The sequence below is a fragment of the Pyrgilauda ruficollis genome, unplaced genomic scaffold (assembly GCF_017590135.1).
Source record: "Pyrgilauda ruficollis isolate IOZ18807 unplaced genomic scaffold, ASM1759013v1 scaffold41, whole genome shotgun sequence".
NCBI lineage: Eukaryota > Metazoa > Chordata > Aves > Passeriformes > Passeridae > Pyrgilauda > Pyrgilauda ruficollis.
The window spans coordinates 7228568-7238150 of NW_024525601.1; positions in this window are offsets into that span (position 1 = coordinate 7228568).

The window sequence follows — 9583 nt, forward strand, 5'->3', positions numbered from 1 at the left end:
AGTGACCAGGTAGTTGACCAAAGTGTTTGATGAAGTCAGAGCAGATTCTGTTTCAACCAGGACTTTAATGAGCATTGTGTTTACCTGCCTCCATTTCATGTCCATCTTCTCATGCCAGTTTTAGTAATTTCTGGTTCCCTCCTTAGTTGCATTTCTTGAAAGATTTGATAAACTATTCCCAATATCTGTCTGTTTTCAGTTCTGACTTGCTGACAGCACTGGACTTCTTCCTTGACTCTTTACCTCACAAGTGATATGCTTTTTCTCCTACCCTCAACCTTATTCAGAATCTTGTGATTTTCAAGTCTATGTTTGCATAATGTTCACGTTCCTGGTGCTGATGATTACAGCAGATGTAGACAGCACCCAAGCACCAAGAGTAGTCTCTGGCAACACTAGAAGTTGCCACCACAGCTGGAGCCACTATCTGTAAGACATCACACATCTCATTTGGTACTTTAGGAAAAGTGTTACTCTCAGGTGGTCTCTTGAGGAGGTTCCTGCTGAGAAGACAACAGCATACCTTATTTAATTTGGCGGTGTCAAAACTCAAGAAAATCTTTGGACTTTCAACTACAAAACATTATGTAAAGATGAACTTACTTATGAGGAAAAACCTTCCTCACAGTCTAGGGAAAATAAAACAAACAAACAAAACCCAAAACCAAACAAGACAAAAACAAGAGTCCAATCAACTAACCAACCAAAAAGCAAAGGAGGGCAGGAATACCATATAAATTCATTGATTGCCAAACATCATGAGTGAACATACTAAGATACTTAAATGACTTTTTGTTAATTCAGATGAACAAAAACTCTTTAAACAAGCTGGAAAAGCCAGAGGAATTTGTTTTGCATAACCTGGATCTGCCCTTTCTCTGGAGCTACTGGAACATGAACCATTTTATACAATAAACATAAACGATTTTATACAATAAGGGAAATTAATAGAGATTAAGCCACAGCATTAATAAGTTCATGTTTTGTAGCCCTCAGGATTTCCTTGCTCTTTTTGGCTGACTGGACAGCAGCTGGTTTTGGAACTGTTTCTAACCAGCAGAGCAAGCAGGCAGGTTTCCTTCCCTGGGGACAGCAACACAATCCTGTCTGTTTCACTGTCAGGAGGTACCAAGAAACTGGTTTAAAAAAGCAATATGGAAATAAAACATGACCTGAAACTACACGTTGCAGTCATGAGGATCCAAACATGTCTGAGCTGGGACTGGGGGCCATAGATTGGCTGTTGTGGACTCCAGGGCAAAGCCATGCAGGGAGTAAGTTCAGCAGCCTTCCTTGCTGGCCTACCCACATACAAATCCTATCCCAGATTGCTTTCAAAATGCTAGTAGGGACTCTTCACCAATTCTCTTTCACTGATGTCACAAGAAGACCCACAGAAATCCGAAAGTTCTACAGCAAGTTTTTAGCAAAGGTAACAAATTCACTATGCATTTTTTAGTACCATGTGCTTGAGAGATGATAATACAGTAAAAGACAGAAAATTACACTAATTTGGTTAAACAGCTGCTTTCCCTGAGACACAGATGAATCTAACTCAGTATTAAATCCAGTAGTTTTGTGAGACATTAGCCTAAATTAATCTCCTATGAAAGTTACACACAGAGAAAGAAACAGAAAATGGGTAGTTGGACAAAAGTATTTGTAATTAATACATTATAACTCACATACAAATTTATTTTTGCAATGAGTACATACAAATTTATATTTGCAGGTGTATAGATACTGCAGCATTTAACTTGGTTTGTTTTCTTTTTCTCTTTTGTTGGAGAAACAGGAGAAACATCTGGGAGATGAGTAACTAAAGTATTCTGTGTCTGCACACCTGCACAGTGCAGGTTGAGACACCTCAATGCCAAGACCCTGGAAGCTGCCCAAGAGAGGGATGGTAGGTATCCAACATGTTTCTGTGGGAAACCTTCACTGTGGAAAACCCAGCTGCTGGCAGGTCACACCCCATGGCACACACCCATTTTTCTTTCTGTGCTTCAAGAGAATTGAGCCAAGCTATCTCTGCATTCACATATGTCTGTACATTTTTCTGGTGAAGATGGAGATTTTATAAATATGGGAGTAGATATCTGTGTAGGCTTAGATGTTTGCCTCCACAAGACTACGACAGCATTTGAGCCAGTTAAGATACAGTGAATGCTGGACTGAGTTCCCTTACTGGAAAGGGAGTCTGGTCTACTATGATGTGTGTGGAGCCAGTAGGAAAACTGGGAGAAGAGTGAATTACTGTCACTTCTGGCAGCTGCACAAGCCCAGGAACTTTACCATAGGCTGCTTTAAGTAGGAATTTTTTTCTGTGTAAAGGAATAGTGACAAACCTGTGAATAGTGTTGTGCAGTCTTACCTACCTCACCTTAAAAGTATTTTCCATTTGTAAGAGTCCCAAAAGCTCAAACACATCTGTGGCTTTCTGGCAAAAAGAAAACAAACTCACAAGCCAAACTGAAAATTTGATAGCCTATATAGAGAAACCTGCATAGATTATAGGTAGTGCAAAACATTAAAAATTCCTTGCACTACAAATATTACACTTAGGCCATGGGTGACATTCCATTACAACACATGGGTGCTGTAATTGTGAGATGACTGTTTTTCACCTCTAAAATTACCAATTTCCGTGTTTTGACTCCAGTATGGATTCAGGGCCATTTTCTCTGCTATTGTTGACATACTTGTATTTCATAAGCAGCACCTCTTAGGCAATGCAAATATCTGTTTAAGAAAAGGGCAGCAAAAATAATGTAGCAAAGGAACTAATTGCCATTTCCCAGATAGATTCAGAATAAATATCCCAACAAATGTCAGCCAACACTAATGACGCCAAACTGAATGGTGCTCTGAGCAACCTGGTCTAGTGGAAGTTGTCCCTGCCAATGGAAGGGTGCTGGAACTAGATGATCTTTAATGTCCCTTCCAACCCAAACAATTATTCTATGATTTTTTACCAACTTTGATGAGAATCACTTCTCTTAGTGATAACAACTACAGGAAACTTTGCAAATTTGGAATTTAAAAAACTAACTATTGAGCTTTACTCTTCAAACTATGTCAGTGCCATGAACCCGTCCCCCCCACCCCCACCTCTGTAAGCTCTAAATGTAAATGCTTATATGAAACTGCAACTTATCTTTTTGCTGTATATGATTAACTAGTCAGAGAACTCACAGCCAGCCTGTGAGTGGTTCTGTTGTGCAAGTCAAATGGTGAACAACAGGGAGAATTTTTTTATATCCCTGTGGTAAATGATCAAGTGATCCCAAGGAGACAGTCTGCATTCCCCCACTATTGGTGATGTGTAGGTGCATAGTCTAACCTAGGGCTCTAAACTCTCTCAAAAGTCAATGAGAACAAGAGAAGAGGGATTGCCTTTTGAAGGTGTTCATTTAAGAATGGGAAGAAACTGCCAAGTCATTTTCACTGTCTATAAATAAAGATAGATTAGATCTCAAGTTTTATACCTCTAAAAGTTAGGCAAGACTGCCTCCTCTATGGGTAAGCCCTGTTTAAAAGGATTATTTCACTCTAGGCTATAAAATAATTTGATTTGAGTAGATGTGTTTGGCAATGGAGATGTGTCAGTTAGGAGCAATGGATCTAAGTTTCAGTAGTGTCTGAAGGAGCAACCCGTGGTGAAAAATCCAGAGCAGACTGGAGTATTTTACAGAATAATCAGTATTATGCATACCTTGTATTATGCATATTTTTTCCATTTTGTTGAGATTTCTTTTCATATGGTCTTGCACTTTGAAAACATTTAAACAATTGATAGTATTACTTTTTATTACATACACTTAGCTAAGTAGCCTTGGCAAAATTATTATTTTTAATAATATTTCCTGATGAAGAAAAGACTAATCTATATCTAGGTATCCCAGGGGGAAAAAACGAGTCTTTGATCAATGGACCTCATGAGTATACTAACTATGCATTCAAAGATACATGGAAATTCTTTATAATGTAGTTAAAGTGAACAAATCCAACTAAGTATTAGAAAACACTTCTTGAATAATTTCAAGCAGTCACCATGCTTTTAATTTCCCTTTTAAAAATGATGGTGGTATTGATAACATTTTGTTGTATAGTATAAAAAATCTGTCTGTATTTTCTCACTGAAAGAGGTCAAAATGGATTTTGCTAATCACATGATGTATAAAAACCAGGCTCAATCAAAAAACCTGAATTCGCAGTGTGATTCATTTTAGTCAGCTACATCAAAAGTAATGCACAGATTAGGTAACAAAAATGATTCCTTGATCAATAGCTAATAAAAATGATTCACTGAATGATCAGTGAATTCTGAAAGTGAAATATGATATCAAAATTTGTATTTAAAAAAGCCCATAAAAATTATGTGGACAGTCAGCTTTGACAAGTGCTCACTTACAGAGTTTTCCATAAGTGAGAACATACTTTTTTGCAATATGTGTGGTAGTACCAAAAAGAGGTAGTACTTTTTCACTGCCTTATCTGACACAAACATATTTAAAAAATTATGAAGAGACACACTGTCTCTCATGTAGTTAATTTTCCCTTTAGCTGGCATCCAGGCTGCTGTTAAGGACAGGCTTCCTAGCAAAGGAAATGGCATCCTGCTGTGCCTTTCATGATGGATGCTGTACAGTTACCAATCAGTAAACCAGAGCTGACACTACTAAATATTTTATAGAAGCTTCTAAAAAATGGAGACTGTTATAGTTTCTAGAGTCAGTGTGACTGAGATCTAAGTGATTAACTCCAGGACATTTCTACAACCATCCTTTTCCTTTTGTGATTATCTCATTAACAGTGGTCATTCTAAATTACCTAAAATCCTAATAAAATAAAAAATAAATAGAAAGTATATGCCTGTCACTGACTATGTAATACTGCTGAATTTCCAGAAAAGCCTGATGATGAGTTGCTCAATTTCTATGGAAATGAGCAATGGAAATGACTAATGGAAAGATAAAGCAAGTATGTCCTTACTGGTTGTAAGAAATCTCTTGTCTCCTTTATCTTGCTGTGCACTATCAATTTTTTTGGTAGGAGGTGTGCTAAATATTCATGCTAAAAACACTAATGCCAAAATATGGATTTAAAAAAACATTACCATGAAGTAATAGTGATAAGGAAGCCTAGATATGATGACTTAGAATTGGAATTACAGCAGTGTCTGAGCATCAGATCTGAATTCAGTTTAGCTCTGCCCTCAAACTTTCTGCATTATAGACATGTAATTTTATGTACTTTCACACCCCATCTCCATCTCATGCTTCCTGTTTCATCCTGTCCACCTGTTTCACCCATTTAGAATAAATGTTTTTGGGGCAATAGCTCATTTCATAGATGCCTTCATGTTAAACAGACCAAATTGTATTGGTCCTAATCCTAATTACAATATTACAACTAGGGAAAGGATAATTCACATCCAAATAATAAAGGGGTAAAGTATAACAGAAGGATAGAAGGCTGAAACCAGAATTACTCATCAGGATGGTGGGATTCGCTTTAGCCCCAAAAAAGAAATCAAAGCAAAGTCTGCAATCAGATTTTAACGACAACAATACCAGGTCTGTGGAATTCAGACACTTTATTCAGGCAAAATTTAATACCAAAGGTCTCGTAGGCTGGATCAACTAAAACATTGATACTAAAACAGGATAGAAATTACTGTGTTTAGTATGTATGAAATCAATAGTTCACAAAAAATTAAAGCAGAGAGTTCTCTTGTGTGACTGTTTGTTTCTTTGTGTTTTTGGCAACCTAATTCCTGAGGCTGGATACATCAGATTATCAGTGAATATTTAAATGTAATGGGCATGACAACAATAAACACAAGCTGCAGTTCAGAGAATGATCTAAGATGAACTTAAAACCTTTGCTTGTAGGATTGAGAAAAAAGGTTGAAATCTGTTGGGAGTTTGCCTTTATGGCTTGGAAGAGGGAAATGGACTTCCAGAGCACTGTATCATAAAGGACCTTATTCCTATTGCTCTCAAACCCAGCGGATATGAAGAAAGTGAAGAGACTTTCACTTATGTGCAGAGTGAAATGCGATACACAATGAAGGCTCAGGTCTGAATGATGCCTATCAACTTCTGTAGCTCCACTGGGCAGTGGCCCGTCAATCTTTGCACAAAGTGTAGTATCATACAGTGCTCTTACACAGTAGTCCTTTACAACAGAATAAAGGTGATGGTATCTTGCCTTGGTGAGTATGAAAATGACCAAAACTCAACCTGTGATAGACAATTTTCTTATATGTTGCCTAGTCAACAATCAGAAAATGCTGTTTGTTAAACAAGGTGCTTTTTTTGATGCTGCCTCTTTACCTAAGCATTAATTGACCTTGAATCCCAAAGAGAGTCTCTAATTGCTGTGTGACTGCATATCTGCTGTCAATAATTCCGAATGACTGACTTCAATTTCTCACTGCTTGAAGTTGTGCTTTCTTTTCCCCTCAAATGTCCTTTTGTTCTTGATGTCATCATGTTCCTCCAACTGTGTGGTCTCTCCTTTATTTCACTCCAGCAGCTGCTTTGGCATTCTGAGTCTTCTGTTTCAGAAACATGAGTGGCTCTGCACATTTGTGTTGTGAATATCATGGCTTCAAACCTTGAAAGACTTTTATGTCCCAAAACATTCCGTTTGCAGTTTTTATCCTGCCATCTGATGTGCAATATGGCCCACAGATGGTACAGATGAAACCACCCTACAAGCTGTAAATGTTGATAGTCAAAATAAGAAGTTAGAAGAAAACATATAATTAATGTCTCTTCCTTTTCAAAAAATCAAAACAAAAATAAGTCCAGATAGTAAAAGAGTTACTGCATTAAAGCTACCAGAATAATTCTCACTCATTCAGTACATATCTCTAATTAAATTCAAACACAAACTTCGAGGGAAATCTAGACTGCAATTACTGGGATCAATTTAGATATAATTAAGTAATCTGAGTTAGAATTATCATAAGCTATAGCATAGTATTATACAGGCACCTTGATATGCTTTCAAATATCTCACAAACCTTTAATAACAATAATAGTTACTATCTAAATGTGTCCAGAGCCACATGGCAACATTATCTCAAAAGGACTGACACTGACATTACTTAATTCCATTACATTCGTGTGTAATATCATAGCAGAGTTGACATACACAGCATAAAAATGTGCTACTAAGAACTGGCAAAGTGGCAAAGTTTGATCCTGAAGCCTGACCTGCTTTGGTAAACTTTCTTAAACTCTGATTCAACTAAATTTTTAGCTACCTGTTAAGGGTCATATTATTAGCAACTTTATGAACGCAGAGATACCAAGATGTTTAGGCTAATGGAGGTAGCGTATCTTCAGGTAATCCATGGCAGAAGCCCAGCTCTAAGCAATTCAAGCATGTGAATAGCTCTCTCAAAGACAACTGATGTAGGAATTCACATAAAATTTGCATGAAATCAGAATCAAAGTAGCCAGTGAACAACCCAGTTACAAAGCCTTATTTGGGAGATGTCCTGGTTTTGAACATTAAATGAATCTAGCCTTTTTCAGCCTTTGGCTATAGCCATGAGCTCCAGAACTTCATTACGTTTATTCTCCTGCCACAGTTGTTCTCATTTCTGGACCAAGCAGCATTTTTGCAGTGCCACACTGTTCCTGTGCCACCTCTACTTTCTCCAATGGGTATGGACAGTTTTTTTCCCTCCCACTTTTTGATGGGAAGGATGCAGGAACTCAGTGTTTTAACCAACAAGTACAAAAGAAAAGGATGTGAGAGAAGTACTGGACTTCTTTTTCTCTGTGTCACACTGCAGCAGGTTCCTGTCAAAGAAAATGAACAAACACTACCACTTTTTTGTCACTGTACATTTTTTTTTTTTTTTTGGGGTGTTGAAGCAGAAAGATAAAACACTTTTATCATAGCATAGGATTGAGCCCTATGGTCCCAAGAGATGAGAAAGACTTTTTAAAAAGCTGTCAAGAAATATGACCTGTTAAAAGAGAAAAGGGACATAGTTCATGCACTTGCTTAATCAATCCAAGGCAGAAGAAAGGAAATGCAAAATATTTTTTTCCCCAGTTCAATGGATATTTACCCTCAGAGCACCTGGCTATTTTTCTAGTCTCCTTCCCATGCTCCTGCTATGTCTGACCTTCATCTACACACCAAGAATCCGAACCCGCTTCTTCCCCACCCACTTGGACACAATTTACAGATCTAAATGTTCCAGTTCCTTCTGTTTCCAATTTCTCCAACACAATCAGACCCCCCTCATCTTTACCCACCTCAATTAAATATCAGACACAGTATCAGTTAAATTTAATATCAAACACAAATATACGCAGAGCGCCCTTTTCCTGTTGGCCTCCAGCAACCTCCTAACATGCTAAATCCTTCAGCTTCTACTTCAGCACCCCTGGACCAACTCCATTGCTAACTAAACCCAAACACAACCGACCGCCCAAATTTCAGCTCTGCCCACAGGTCTGACCACCGTGCACTGCAGGACCGTGTCTCACAGGGCAGATGGCACTTCCCAGTGCCATCTTCTGCCCTACCGGCCGCTGAGCCACGCTGAAAATCCGACAGGGTTTTGACATTTCCTAGCTTGGCTCCTCTCTGTGCTCTTTCCCTCACAGACTGGAAGCACCCCAGTTCGCTCCGTCCTCAGTAAGTCTCTGCCGCTCCGTCCCGAGCCTCACTGCTCCCCACCTGCCTCCTCCCCTAACTCATGTCCACGCTAGCTCCCGTTCCATCACCTCAGTCCCCGACACGACGCTGGCACCCCCTTCCCAGCCCGGCTGCCCTGGGGCACGGTCGGGGACGCTGCCGCCGGACACCCCGCACCTGAGCGCGGTACTCCCGCGGGCACCGCTCGCTGCCCGCGCCTGCCGCACCCCGACCCCTCTCCTCTCGCCGACAGAGCAGGAGGGGCGGCACCTGCGGGTCCGCCCCATTCTCCTCCCCTCGCCTCCCCTCCCCTCCTCTCGCCGAGAGAGAGAGAGAGACCGAGACCCGGAGGGGGAGAGAGAGAGAGAGAGACAGTGGCACCGAGGGCGCTGGGAGGGACTGCCTGAGCCAGTGCTCGGCGTGAGGGGAGGGAGGGGGAAATCAAAATACCAAAACCAAGCCCCCAAAATTTCAAATATTTAAATTTAAACAAAAAAGTGAGGGAGGTGTAGAAGGAAGAGTGCTTCAACTTTTTCTCTCTCTGCCCAGCAAGGTAAGGGAGCGACACGGGGCTTTGCTTCGCTTTCTCGCCGGTTTCCGGGAGGGCACGAAGGTAGCGGGATGGGGAGGCGGCGGCATCTCCGCTGGCGGAGCCGCGCTCGGCGTTGTCACCCCGCGGAGCGCAGCCCCGGGGGCGGCGGCGGCGGGCTGCGGGCTGCCAGCGGCGCGGCGGGCAGCACCCGTGTCACCCGCCCCTGGGTGGGCTCCAGCCCTTTGTTACCGGCGTCTTGGATCGGGGCGGGGGGGAATAACCCGAGCGGATGGGGTAGGGCGGGGGTGGGAGAAGCTTGGCCAGGGGGCTGCGGGAGCAAAGCAGCCGCCGTGGCCGGGCGGGCGGCGGGCGGCCAAG